This window comes from Carya illinoinensis, chromosome 5 (assembly GCF_018687715.1).
Source record: "Carya illinoinensis cultivar Pawnee chromosome 5, C.illinoinensisPawnee_v1, whole genome shotgun sequence".
Taxonomy (NCBI): Eukaryota; Viridiplantae; Streptophyta; class Magnoliopsida; order Fagales; family Juglandaceae; genus Carya; species Carya illinoinensis.
In genome coordinates, this window is record NC_056756.1 from 19,807,928 (window position 1) to 19,821,940 (window position 14,013).

At 38.5% G+C, this 14,013-nt stretch overlaps 1 pseudogene; it reads left to right on the forward strand.

Annotated features, from left to right (window-relative positions):
• Positions 1–10,168: 10,168 nt before the first annotated feature.
• Positions 10,169–12,903, forward strand: LOC122308768 (annotated as a pseudogene).
• The last annotated feature ends 1,110 nt before the right edge of the window (positions 12,904–14,013 follow it).

Sequence of the window (14,013 nt, forward strand, 5' to 3'; positions counted from 1 at the left end):
ACAGGGAGCTCGAGCAGGTTGCTGAAAAACGAAGATCGCTCGAGCGGAGACATTGGCCGCTCGAGCGAAATCAGGCAGAGTCGAACGCTCGATGTGCGCTCGATAGGACGCTCGAGCGAAATCAGGCAGAGTCGAACGCTCGACGCGCGCTCGACACCCCGCTCGAGCGAACATCGTATTTTGACAGATTTTAGGTTTTCCGCCGTGGGACCATATAAAAGGCCATTCTTCACTCTAGAGCCGCGGTTTTTGACTGGAGAACACTCTTTGGGAGAGAAAAACATAACTAGAGGGATTCAAATCATTTGTTTTGGAGACGGAATTCCAATTTATTGCACGTACGTTGGATTCATACACGAGCACGAACGGGAGAAAGGCGTTGAATCGTTCCCTTGAGCTTTTGACGACCAGTTGAGGCTGCAAGGAGGATTTTTCAGTGTTTATTTTCTTCTTCCCATCTTCTCAGAACAATTATGGTGAATTCGTTTATGTTGAATTCCAATTCTAGCATGAGCTAAATTTTCTTCTTTCTAGGAAAACGATGTAACCTAATTCCGAACTATGCTTGTTTGTCCATGCTAATTTAATGCAATTCTCTATTTGTTTATCTGATTTATTCTGAGTTTAATGCTTCTAATTAACTGGCCATTGATTAGATGATTATTAATCTTGTGATTTGCTATCGAAAGAGGGAATCATAGGGTAGATCTTGGATATTTCAGCATAGGTAAGTATAGAGATCGAAAGACTTGTATGAACCTGTGTAGTAATTAAATCATTGGTCTTATTGCGTTCTTGATTATTTAATTTGCATACTCTTGTGTGAATTGATAAACTAGAATCACTTCCAATTGACTATCGAAAGAGGCTTTTGGATGAATTAGAGATTTGCTAATAGACAAAAGAGGTTTAAGTTAAATTAGCTGGATGAGAAAAGCATAGTGAAGAATTATGGTGAAATCGATTTCCTAGAAGGTTTCTTCCCCATTGAATTTGATCTTTGAAAGTCAGTTTTATTTTCTTTGCTTATTTCTCTTTGAGTTGATCTAAGTTTATTTGCAACTACAAAAACCTTAGCGATTCCTCTAGATAAAATTGAGATTAGTAAAATTTTGGTATTTGGCAAGAGTAAGGTACCAATCCCTGAGGACGATACTCTACTTATTACTTTACTATAAAACTACGATACTGTGCACTTGCAGTTTTGCACCGGTCAAGTTTTTGCTCTTCCCGTAGCCAAGATACTATAAAATTGAGATTAGTTTAAGTTTGGCGGTGTAAACTCCTATAATTATTTGATCCTTTTGTTTTCTAAGTTTTGGGTTGTTGATGGGTTGTTTGATTCTTTTACCAAGCATGCATTGGAGTAAGATTGAATTCTCTATGACTCTGAAATTTGTGATTGAAGATGGTTTTGAGAAAAATTTTCAAAAATTTCTTTTATGTCAAGTGAAGTTTTGTGGGTACTTTGGTTTAAATCTTTGACCTTGAACACAATTGAGCACATAGTCGTTTTTCTCTTATTCCATTTTGCTTATGAAGAGAAGAAGTTGAATTAATTGAAAGAGGGAGGTTCGATTTTGCTTTGCTCTAGAATCCGTTGATGGGTCCTTGAGGCGAAATCCTAGTTGAGACCAAATATTAGAGAAATGATCTAGGCATTTCTTTGGCATAACCAAAAAACTTTCCCAGCCGTCCTAAATGTCATGCCATCATTACATGGTGTGTTTCCATAGTCAACCCCCTTGAGCCTTCATGAGCCTTTATTGATTCTTTAAACTACATAAACCATGCCCGCTCTAAGCCTGAAAAACAATGAATCTACCGTTGATAGTTTGAGAAAATACTTTGGTGGAGAGTTACATTTAAAAGAGAAAATTGGTTACATGATGAAACGTATTATGTTTGCTCTATTTGATCAAAGAAAAAGAAGAAGAAGAAAGGAAGTGATTGAAAAAAAAAAAAAAAAGAAGAGGAAAAAGAAAAAGAAAAGAAAAAGAAGTCGCCAAGTGGAAAGTGAATTACCTCAAATTTTGTTAAGGGAAGTGTTGGTATTACATCAGTGATTACAGCAATAATAATGCCACAAGTATGAGCATATTGCCAAGAAAGAGCTATGATTTGAATCATGTGAGTTTCTCTTTTAATGTTCTTTTCACTAAGTATTTTCCCAGTTTGATTTAATTTCCCATATCCAGTTCTTTCTTAACCCTCACCCTGTGGCCTATCATTACAACCTTAATAAAGACCTTTTGATCTTTGATTTTGGTGTTGACTACATTAGTGGAGAGGATTTCTAAAAATTGGACTTATGGGGTTAAGTTTTAAGAGAATTCTTCTGATTTTGGTTGTTCTACTTTTATCTGAGTTTGTAGGTGGTTTCAGGTTAAATTGACTATATCACACACCCACTCAAGGTCTTAGCTTTAGGTTGAAGTAAACACCTAACTCTTGCTTGACAAATTGCAAAATTTTTGATTGATTTTCTTGCTATCTTTGATGTTAAAAGAGTAAGATACTAGAGATGAAATCTAAATTCATAAAAGCTTGGTGAATGATGATACTTCTCTTTGGGGTCGAGTTGATATTGCCTAAACTATCATTTGTTTTTCTTTTTGTTTGAGGACAAACAAAGTTGTAAGTTTGGGGGTATTTGATGGCTTGCAAAATTTCATATTGCAGATTTTACAAGTTCGCTCGAGCGGAGGCTTTTGGCCGCTCGAGCGAATTCAGGCAGATTCAAACGCTCGACTGCCGCTCGACAGGGAGCTCGAGCAGGTTGCTGAAAAACGAAGATCGCTCGAGCGGAGACATTGGCCGCTCGAGCGAAATCAGGCAGAGTCGAACGCTCGATGTGCGCTCGATAGGACGCTCGAGCGAAATCAGGCAGAGTCGAACGCTCGACGCGCGCTCGACACCCCGCTCGAGCGAACATCGTATTTTGACAGATTTTAGGTTTTCCGCCGTGGGACCATATAAAAGGCCATTCTTCACTCTAGAGCCACGGTTTTTTGACTGGAGAACACTCTTTGGGAGAGAAAAACATAACTAGAGGGATTCAAATCATTTGTTTTGGAGACGGAATTCCAATTTATTGCACGTACGTTGGATTCATACACGAGCACGGACGGGAGAAAAGCGTTGAATCGTTCCCTTGAGCTTTTGACGACGAGTTGAGGCTGCAAGGAGGATTTTTCAGTGTTTATTTTCTTCTTCCCATCTTCTCAGAACAATTATGGTGAATTCGTTTATGTTGAATTCCATTTCTAGCATGAGCTAATTTTTCCTTATTCTAGGAAAACGATGTAACCTATTTCCGAACTATGCTTGTTTGTCCATGCTAATTTAATGCAATTCTCTCTTTGTTTATCTGATTTATTCTGAGTTTAATGCTTCTAATTAACTGGCCATTGATTAGATGATTATTAATCTTGTGATTTGCTATCGAAAGAGGGAATCATAGGGTAGATCTTGGATATTTCAGCATAGGTAAGTATAGAGATCGAAAGACTTGTATGAACCTGTGTAGTAATTAAATCATTGGTCTTATTGCGTTCTTGATTATTTAATTTGCATACTCTTTTGTGAATTGATAAACTAGAATCACTTCCAATTGACTATCGAAAGAGGCTTTTGGATGAATTAGAGATTTGCTAATAGAGAAAAGAGGTTTAAGTTAAATTAGCTGGATGAGAAAAGCATAGTGAAGAATTATGGTGAAATCGATTTCCTAGAAGTTTTCTTCCCCATTGAATTTGATCTTTGAAAGTCAGTTTTATTTTCTTTGCTTATTTCTCTTTGAGTTGATCTAGTTTTATTTGCAACTACAAAAACCTTAGCGATTCCTCTAGATAAAATTGAGATTAGTATAATTTTGGTATTTGGCAAGAGTAAGGTACCAATCCCTGAGGACGATACTCTTCTTACCACTTTATTATAAAACTACGATACTGTGCACTTGCAGTTTTGCACCAGTCACCATCCAATTTGTTGATTTGTTGATTACAGGTCTAATTATGTGCTAAAGCCCTTTGCTTCTTAATTTGTTGATTACAGGCCATCCATTTACCAAATCAAGGTGAAAGAAATCAAATTTTCCCCAAATTCAAGATTCAAGATGTGAAGAGTTATGATATTGTATTAGTTTAATTAGTTGTTGTGATGTATTATTATTTATTTTATTCTTTGTAAATTTATATTTTGCATTGTGATATAACAACAATATTATCTAGTTTGCATTTTTATTTTTTTTCTTCAAATAATGTTTTTAGAAAATTCTTTTAAAGTTTTTTGATTATTTTTTTTTTTAAATCTGGGCAATTTAAATATGAGATCAGATTTTGTTTTTTAAAAAAAACAAGTGCTATAATTTCTTTTTAAAGTTATAAAAAAAATTTTAGAATTTTTTTTTTTTCAAACCCGGATTGAACCCAGGTATAACTCGGATATCCGGGATTAAAGTCAAAAAAAAAATCCAGATTGAATCCGGTTATTCGCCCGGATCTGATTTTGAAATCCGGATCCGGATCCGGTTATGGCCGGATACCCGGATCCGGATTCGGATGCACACCTCTTTGCTAGAGGCACCGCTAGAGCCACTGCTAGGCAAAATTTTTATTTTTTTTTTTCAAATCATTTTTAGTACTTTTAAATATTTTAAAAAAATATAAAAATTTATAATAATATTAATCAATTTTTTCTTAATCATAAAAAAAATAATAAAAAAGAAAAAAGAAAAAAAGAGGCCAGCGGTGGTAAAGCATTTTCCTTCTAGGATATATTGAGTTGGTATATGTGTGGGCCTCTGAAAGTGAAAGTAACGTTTGAGACCTAAAGGCATATATAATTGAGTTTTGCTATATACAAGCACAGTCGTGCACTAATCTGTGTACCAATACTGATTTATTCTTATTTAAAATTTAAATTAACACTGTTTTCAATAAAATCTATTTTTTTACCAATCACATCACATTAGTGCATAGATTAGTGCACAATTGTGCTTGCAACTATATTTTTCCTATATAATTACTCTTCTTGATCGATCATGGTTTATTTATTTGGAGTGATATTAAAACTGATTAATCTGATCCTCTCATCGCCATTTCAATTACTACGTGACACTACTTTTCTCATAATTGTTTGAATTTTAAATTAATTCTTGTCTTCTGAAATTGACAATAGCGAGAAGTTGTTGCTGTCATTATTTTTATTTTTTAAATAAAGTTTATAATATCAAATTAGGGCTACCGCTCCTCCACGTTGGCCCTCTTTTCTTTATATCTTTGATTCAATTCCATCCAAGTCTTGTCTTTATAGTCTTACAAGAGAATATGGAATCAAAAAGGAATAAAAGACAGTTACAAGAATTGGAGAGAATAACATAAATGCTTTTCCATGGTTCTTCTAGAACATGCTTAGTGTTATCATCTATGCTAATAAAAAGTACTATGAAATTCAGCAAATATGGAACTCTGATATGGTATCAAGAGCCTTTCGACCACTAGTCACTCTGTCTTCATGGCCCTCATTTCGATTCCCCCTCCCACCACTTCCCTTGCTTCGTCCTTTTCCAATATTGTTTCCACAAAATTAACCACAGATAATTATCTTCCATGGAAGGTACAAATCACTGCCTATTTGAGAGGTCAAGACCTCTACAAGTATGTCGATGGGTCCCTTCCTTACCCACCTCAGTTCTTGTCCACCAAAACCACTGACCCTGCCCTTAATCCCAGTTTCTCCTCCTGGAAAAGAACTGATCAGCTAGTTCTCAGCATTTTATTTTCTTCCCTTTCTGAATTTGTTGTCGGCCATGTCCTCTCGGCTCTCACGGCCCGTGACCTATGGCTTTCTTTAGCCTCCATGTTTGCATCCCACTCACATGCAAAACAATTTCAGGTGAAATTTCAGCTTGCCAATTTATCTCATGGAGACAAAACGATTACAGAATACTTTGGCAAGGTTCGTGCTCTAGCTAACATTCTAGTAGCATTTGGTAATCCTTTACCCGATCAAGATTTTGTTACATATTTGCTCACTAGCCTCGGCTTAGCTTATGAATCCTTTGTCACTTCTATTACCACACGGGCTGAGCCCATCTCTTCACATGAACTATATCAACTGCTGCTTGTACAGGAAAATCGTATTGCTCATACTTCACGAAGTCTTTCCAATCATGTTGAGCCCTCAGTTCACTTCACTACCTTTGGAAGTCGTGATCCATGGGGCAGAAGCTTCACACGAGGAGGACAGCATGGCCGCAGTGGCAGAGGTCGCTCAAACCATTTCTCACGAGGAGGTCGCAACTATCATTCTCTATCTACACCTCAAACCCAGTCACCAAACTCACCCTCCAGGCCTCATTGTCAAGTCTGCCAAAAATTTGGACATGTTGCTTTGCAATGTTATCACTGTTTTGACCACTCTTACCAGTATGAAGCCCCACCATCCCTTTCTGCAAATCTCACAACCTCAAACCCATATACAGATGTCAACTGGTATCCAGATTCAGGGGCAACTCATCACATCACAAATGACCTGAATAATCTCAACCTTTCCTCAAAACCCTACCATGGCAATGATCAAATCCGAGTGGGTGATGGTTCGGCTCTACCTATCCAGAACATTGGTGACTCTTATCTTTCTTCCCCTTCTTCTTCTTCCTCTTTTACTCTTCAAAATTTACTCCATGTACCTTCAATCACCAAGAATCTCATTTCTGTTTGTAAATTTTGTACTGACAATGGTTGCTATTTTGAATTTCATGCATCCTATTTTGTTGTGAAGGACACATTGACGGGAATGGAACTACTCAGAGGTCCTACCCATAATGGTCTCTATCAGTTTCCATCTACGTCGGCATCACCTCCATCTCCTTCCACTCATGTCGGCGAAAGAACCTCCATGGCTCAGTGGCACCATTGTTTGGGCCATCCTTCCCTCACCATAGTGTCTCGTGTTCTGCACAACAACCATATGCCAGTTCTCCTCATCGACAACAACTTCCAGTGCTCTGCATGTCCCCTGGCCAAAAGTCATCAGCTGCCCTTTCATAATAATCGGGCCCAAGCTACTCAGCCCTTAGAGTTACTTTGTGCGGATCTATAGGCCTGGCCCCTTATGATTCTTCTCATGGTTTTAAATATTATTTGTCTTTTGTTGATCAATTTACCAGATATACTTGGTTTTCCCCTCTCAAATTAAAGTCCGATGTCTACAACATCTTTCTTAAATTTTTGCCTTATCTTGAGCGCTTATTCAATAAAAAATTAATTGCCTTACAAACTGATGGTGGTGGTGAATTTAAACCACTGACCCCCTTTTGTCAAAAATTGGGTATCACTCATCGCTTCTCATGTCCGCACACCCATCAACAAAATGGGCTTGTTGAACGAAAGCATTGACATATTGTTGAGACTGGGCTTGCACTTCTTGCCCATGCTTCGCTCCCTTTTTCTTTTTGGCCTGAAGCATTTGAGACATCAGTTTATTTAATTTAATCTTCTTCCATCTCCAACATTGAAAAATAAATCACCTCACGAACTTGTCTTTCACAAACCCCCAGACTATAATTTTTTAAAAGTTTTTGGTTGTGAGTGTTGGCCAAATTTACACCCATACAACAACCATAAACTTCAATTTCGATCCACCTCTTGTCTTTTTCTCGGTTATAGCTCTTCTCATAAAGGTTACAAATGCTTGGATCTAACTACAAACAGACTTTATGTATCTAGAGATGTGCTATTCAATGAAAAATCTTTTCCTCTATCCAAATCACAGCTCAAACCCATGACCTCCTCCCTTTTCATCCAACCCAACTCTGAGGCCCACTTACCCATCCTCCCTCCATCCATTCTCGACCCAGGCCCAGGCCCAGGCCCACATTCCACTACTTTCCCTTCTCCACCTAAGTCATTTTCCTCCTCCCAATCCCCTGTATCTTCTCATTCTAATTCATCTTCTTCAAAAAATTCCTCTTCCCCCCCTATTCTTGTTCCACCCAGATCTCCTATCATAACTCGAGCTCAAACCAATTCCTCCCGTCCCTTTGTTCGTACAGGTGGCACGGTCCCCTACCCCACTTGGAAATGTCTCACGGTCACAACCACCATTCCCGAAACCCCTTCCAGCTTTTCCGTTGCCTTCAAAATACCCGAATGGCGTAATGCCATGAATGAAGAGTATAAAGCCCTCATATAGAACCACACATGGACTTTAGTTCCACCTGATGGCACGTCTAAGATTCTGGGTTGCAGGTGGATCTACCGAACCAAATTTCTTGCAAATGGCACCATTGACCGTCGGAAAGCACGACTGGTAGCTAAGGGCTACCACCAACAGGCTGGAATCGACTACAACGACACCTTCAGTCCAGTCGTAAAAGCACCCCCCATCTAGTTGATCATCTCCATAGCAGTGTCTCGTGGGTGGCCCTTGCGACAAATAGACATTCAAAATGCCTTCCTTCATGGCTCTCTCTCTGACACAGTGTTCATGCAGCAACCACAAGGCTTCATTGATCCCGTCCATCCCAACTAAGTGTGCAAATTACAAAAAGCCATCTATGGCCTCAAACAGGCACCACGGGCGTAGTTTGCCCAGCTCAGCTCGTGGCTTCTAGGGTATGGTTTCGTACCCTCCAAAGCTGATCCATCTCTATTTATTTTGTCCAATGGTGCTATACAAATCTATCTACTTGTTTATGTTGATGACATTGTCATAACATCCTCCCTTACCTCTGCCATTGACACACTCATCAGTGATTTGAGTAAAGCTTTTCCAGTCAAAGACTTAGGCCCCTTGTCTTATTTTCTTGGTTTGGAAATAGACTATACACGGGATGGTCTTTTGCTCTCACAGAGAAAGCACATCAAAGACCTCTTCACTCGCAGCAACATGTTGCATGCAAAACCGATGCCCTCACACATGGCAACCTCCCTCAAACTCTCTAAGTTTGACTCACCTAATTTTGAGGATGTAACACTTTTCAGAAGCATTGTAGGTGCACTTCAGTACCTTTCCCTCACAAGGCCCGATATATCATTCTCTGTAAACAAAGTTTGCCAATTTATGCACTCTCCCAAGCTCCCACATTGGAGTGCTGTGAAAAGAATATTACGATATCTTAAAGGCACAATCAACTATGGCCTTCATTTTTCATCTCAGTCTCCCTTTATTTTACAAGCATACTTTGATGCCGATTGGGCAGGATGCCCCGATGATCGTTGTTCAATTGGGGGTTTCCTTGGTACTCACTTGATTTCATGGAGCTCTAAGAAACAAAAAACAGTCGCCAGATCAAGCACAGAGGCAGAGTACAAGTCGGTTGCCACCTCTACAGCTGAGCTTATTTGGCTCCAAAATGTGATCTGTGAGCTAGACCTTCCACTTTCTCAAGCTCCAATTTTATAATGTAACAATATTGGAGCCACTTACTTGGCTGTTAATTCCGTCTATCACTCCCAAACCAAACACTTGATCTTGACATTCACTTTGTAAGGGATCGTGTTGCAGCCAAAACACTTGTTGTTTCCTTCATCAGCTCCAAAGACCAACTTGCAGATACTCTTACAAAACCAATAGTCGCTGATAAATTTGTTCAATTTTGAACGAGTCTCAATGTCGTTGATAATCCCTTAGACTTGAGGAGGCGTATTAGCATAGATGATAACACTAAACATGTTCTAGAAGAACCGTAGAAAAGCATTTATGTTATTCTCTCCAATTCTTGTAACTGTCTTTTATTCCTTTTTTATTCCATACTCTTGTAAGACTGTATATAAACACGTGAAATGCAATAAAAAAGTACTGTGAAATTCAACAAATATGGAACTCTGATACAATTCAATCCAAGTCTTGTCTTTATAGTCGACGCTGTCTTGGACCTTGGTTACAAGTTATTTAAATTATAATATCATAAATTTTAGTTATTTAAATTATAATATCATAAATTTTAATAACTTGTAACCAAGTTACAAGACAAGACAAGACACCGACTTGTTTTACTTTTTCAAAATTCTATTAAAATATCATAATTTAAATTATTTCATTATAATTTAGAAATTATTTCAATGTATTAAAATGACAGATTTGTGGTTGTCTCATTCTCGCATAGTTAAGGCATCAAGGTCCCCCCCCCCCCCCCCCCCCCAAAAAAAAAAAAAACAAAATGAGGCCACTCATTCTTGTTCCCTGTCTCTTTGTCACACCCACTGTCGGGCGAGCAGACAATAATTGATACCTGCGAGATCAGGCCAGGGCGGCCGGGCTCGCCTTAATTCTGATGAACGAACTATCTCATCTTGTGCCAGACGATCGTATATGTGGTTTCTGCGTTTACCTTTAAGGTATAGCTGCTAAACCAAAAACAAAAACAAAAGAAAAGGAAAAGAATTAGACTTATGAAATTAGCTTTCTTTTCTTTATGAATTTGTGAGTTTAGCTATTCGGTAAGCCGACTATATTTCATCTGTGGGCCACTGGAAGTGAGAAGTGACGTTAGGGGCCTATGGTATAATCATCCTTCTGTAACAGAAAATGTTCCTCCAAAAAAATGGAGTGATCTCATCATTCTCCATGAAAATACCTTCGAGTGTGCCGTCGTCATCCCCCAAAGTCCTCAATTTTTTTAGTCTTTGTATGCTGCAGCAGCAGTGGAACAAAACAGGAACTTGTCCGGTCTGCGAATTAACGTCTTGTGTTCCCTGTGATGTTATGTCTCTTGACTTAATTTGCTTTTGTCGTTGTCACGCTCTAACGTTGTTGATTTCGATCACCAGAGATAATGAGCCATCAAATGTTGCCAATCAACCACACCAATAATTGTGTTTGATTTGCTAACGTGATTTGGAACTGCGTTCGAAAGACCCAGAATGTGGAGGGAGGGCGCAACTGTGATCATGGTAATAGTGGAGTTCTTGGATGTGGGATTGAACACTGTTAGCAAAGCTGCTATGACGAGAGGGATGAGTGAATTCGTCTTTGTTACGTCTCTAATTCCCTCGCCTTTTTCTTCCTTCTACCAGCTTCCTTCATATTTTACAGGTTATTCTTCTACTCTGCTCCAGCAATTAACTATGCTTGCTCTTGTAACGCCTATTTTTCTCTTGTATTTAATTCCCAACTACTAAATCTTAATCACTTACAGAAAAAGTTCTCTTCCTCCACTCACATGGAGCATACTCGGTGGATTGTTTGTTACTTCCACGATTAGGTACCCCTCCAGTTAAATATGTCATGGTATCGGCCTAGATATGACTTTGGGAGTCTAATTACCCAGATATTTGCGTATTTGTTTGCAACTAAATCTTATCTCTTTCTCATGCAGTTGTAGTGTACAGATACTTAAAGCTTTGGGGATAAGTTACAGCTCTCCTACTATGGCCTCAGTAGCGTATGATCTAATCCCAGCCTTTACTTTTATTCTGGCTATCATCTCCGGGTGAGCTTCTTAATTAAGTCCCTTGTCTTCAGTGCTTTGCACTTTGTTTTGGTTCTATTTCCTTTCATTCTTCTATTTAAAAATGGCTATTGGCCGGTAAGCCTTACTTGAAAAAAAATGGGCTTTTTTAGGTTTGAAAAACTGGACTTGAGAGTTAAAAGCAGTCGCGCCAGGTGCATTGGCACCATTGCATTAATCACAGGGGCTTTGACTGTCACTCTATACAAAGGCCTACCAATTTCGGTTGCCTCATTACCCAAGAGAGTGGAGGTCGGCCAACATTTTTCAACGATGCAATCAAACTGGCTCCTTGGGGGCTTTGTCCTGGCGTCAGGAAGCTTCTTACTTGCTCTTAAGTTCAATATACAGGTAATAATACGTGGGAAATTCTTCATTCCAGCTATTCATTCTTTGAGGTTTAATAGCATCATCTATCTCCGAATATGAACCTGTTTTGTTGTTTTTGGCTGCAAGACAAGGATTATTAGGGAGTACCCTGCAGAGCTGATTGTGGCACTGATTCGCTGTATCTTTGTGGCCATCGTATCTGCCATCATCTCATTAATTGCAGAGAAAGACCCAAATGCTTGGAAATTGAGCCTCAATATGGAGTTGATCGCCATAGGATACTCGTTATGCAAACCCATTTAAACTCAAAGATCTCTCCTCGTTCCCTTCTAAATTAAAATTATTTAATATGGTAGCTAATTAATTACTACACTACTCAATCTCCAGGCACAGTTTGCAATTACAATCCGAGCAAGTGTTACCCTATGGGCATGTCGTGAGAAAGGGCCTGTGTATGTAGCCATGTTTAAGCCCCTTGATATATTCATTGCGGTTGTCATGGGGGTTACTTTTCTTAGGGATACTCTTCATCTTGGAAGGTATGCTAGCTCCTCTGTATCTCAATGATATGGCCAGATTCTCTTATTTTACTTAATTGTCAGCATCTATGGAGTGAAATGCTCTTTTGTTATGTTGCTATTGTGATCACGATGGAGTAGCATTCATGCACTACAGATTCTCTCATTTTCTTCTTCTTTTTTTCAATAAAAGGAATTAACACTTATGGTGGCCAACAACCTGATGCTAATGTACATGCAGTGTGATTGGAGCGGCAATAATAGTTCCTGGGTTTTATGCTGTGATATGGGGGCAAGCTCATCTAGAGAAAAAACCGGTTGAAGATCATCCAATTAGTAGCCTTGAGTCATCCTCTCCTAGAGTTCCTCTTTTGCAGAATAAAAGCACTGAAGTATAGATTTCTTTCAAAAATATGATCGAAGCTAGCTCATTTAAAGCCTTCCTGTATTTGTTGCTGAAAATTTAAATTGATTAGCCGTAAGCATATTGCGTTATGTGCAAGAACAACTAAAATTATTAAATGGAAATATTATATGTAACGAAGTTAGCATACCTCGAAAGATTATACAATAAATAAAACCTTTAAAGAGTGTAAATATTAGTGTTTTATTTTTCAGGTCAGCTTGCAGTACTTTGATTCTATGTTAGCAATGAGTAGCCACTAAATTTTGTTTTCCCTAAAACATAAACCGATAAGAAGAAGTAGTTTTAATTATTTTTATTATATTCTTAACACCCTTTTTCACATGATAGTTAGACTCTCTTAATAAGTGAACTTAACACATGAAATATTTAATTAAATTAAATAAAGTAAATGAAAGGTAGATTTAATTATTTATATGATATTGTTAACTCTTCAAGTGAAAAGAGGGATTACAAACTATTCATATGGTGTGTCAAACATAAAAACAAAAGAACGTAGAACTGCAGGCAGAAGGGCAAAAGAATACTAATTTTAAAATAACAAATTTATTAAGTAATTAATTTTCATTCAAGAATATTAATATAAATTATTATTATTGGAGGGTCGAACGGACCCTCATAAAAGCGGGCCGAGCGCATGGATTGAAAAATGGAAGCCCTCTGGCATGAGGATCAATGGCCATCATGTTCCAACTAAGAATTCAAGTCCATACGTCATCAATTGCTAATAACTTAACGGTTGGGGTAATCGCCTCTATGTAGGGCTGTTCAATCTGGTCGAATTGGTCTGAAATTTCGGTTCTAGTTTTAAGCCAAGATCAAATCTGAGCTGGCACCCGAATTTGAAAAACCGGATTTTAAAACCCGGTACCCAGGTTTTATAAACTAAATAAAAAAAAAAAAAAAAACCCTACTTCTAGTTCTAGCGCTGCCCCCCTTTCTGATTTCTCTCTCTCTCTCTCTCTCTCTCTCTCTCTCTCTCTCTCTCTCTCTCCTCTCTCTCTCTCTCTCTCTCTCTCTCTCGGTCTCTGCTCTGCAATGTGAACTCCTTCACCTCCCTCCCCAGTTTCCTCTCTCTCTCTCTCTCTCTCTCTCTCTCTCTCTCTCTTCAAGCGCTAGCTCTTTTGTTTTATCTATAACCTGAATCTGATCGCGCATCTCACGATCATCTCCTTTTGATCGTGCGGTTCACCGAGCGGTGGAAGTGCTTTCGGATCCAAGGGATTATAACGTATTTCCGTTTGGGTATGTTTCCTTTCTTCCCTTTGTTGTGTTCTCTATTT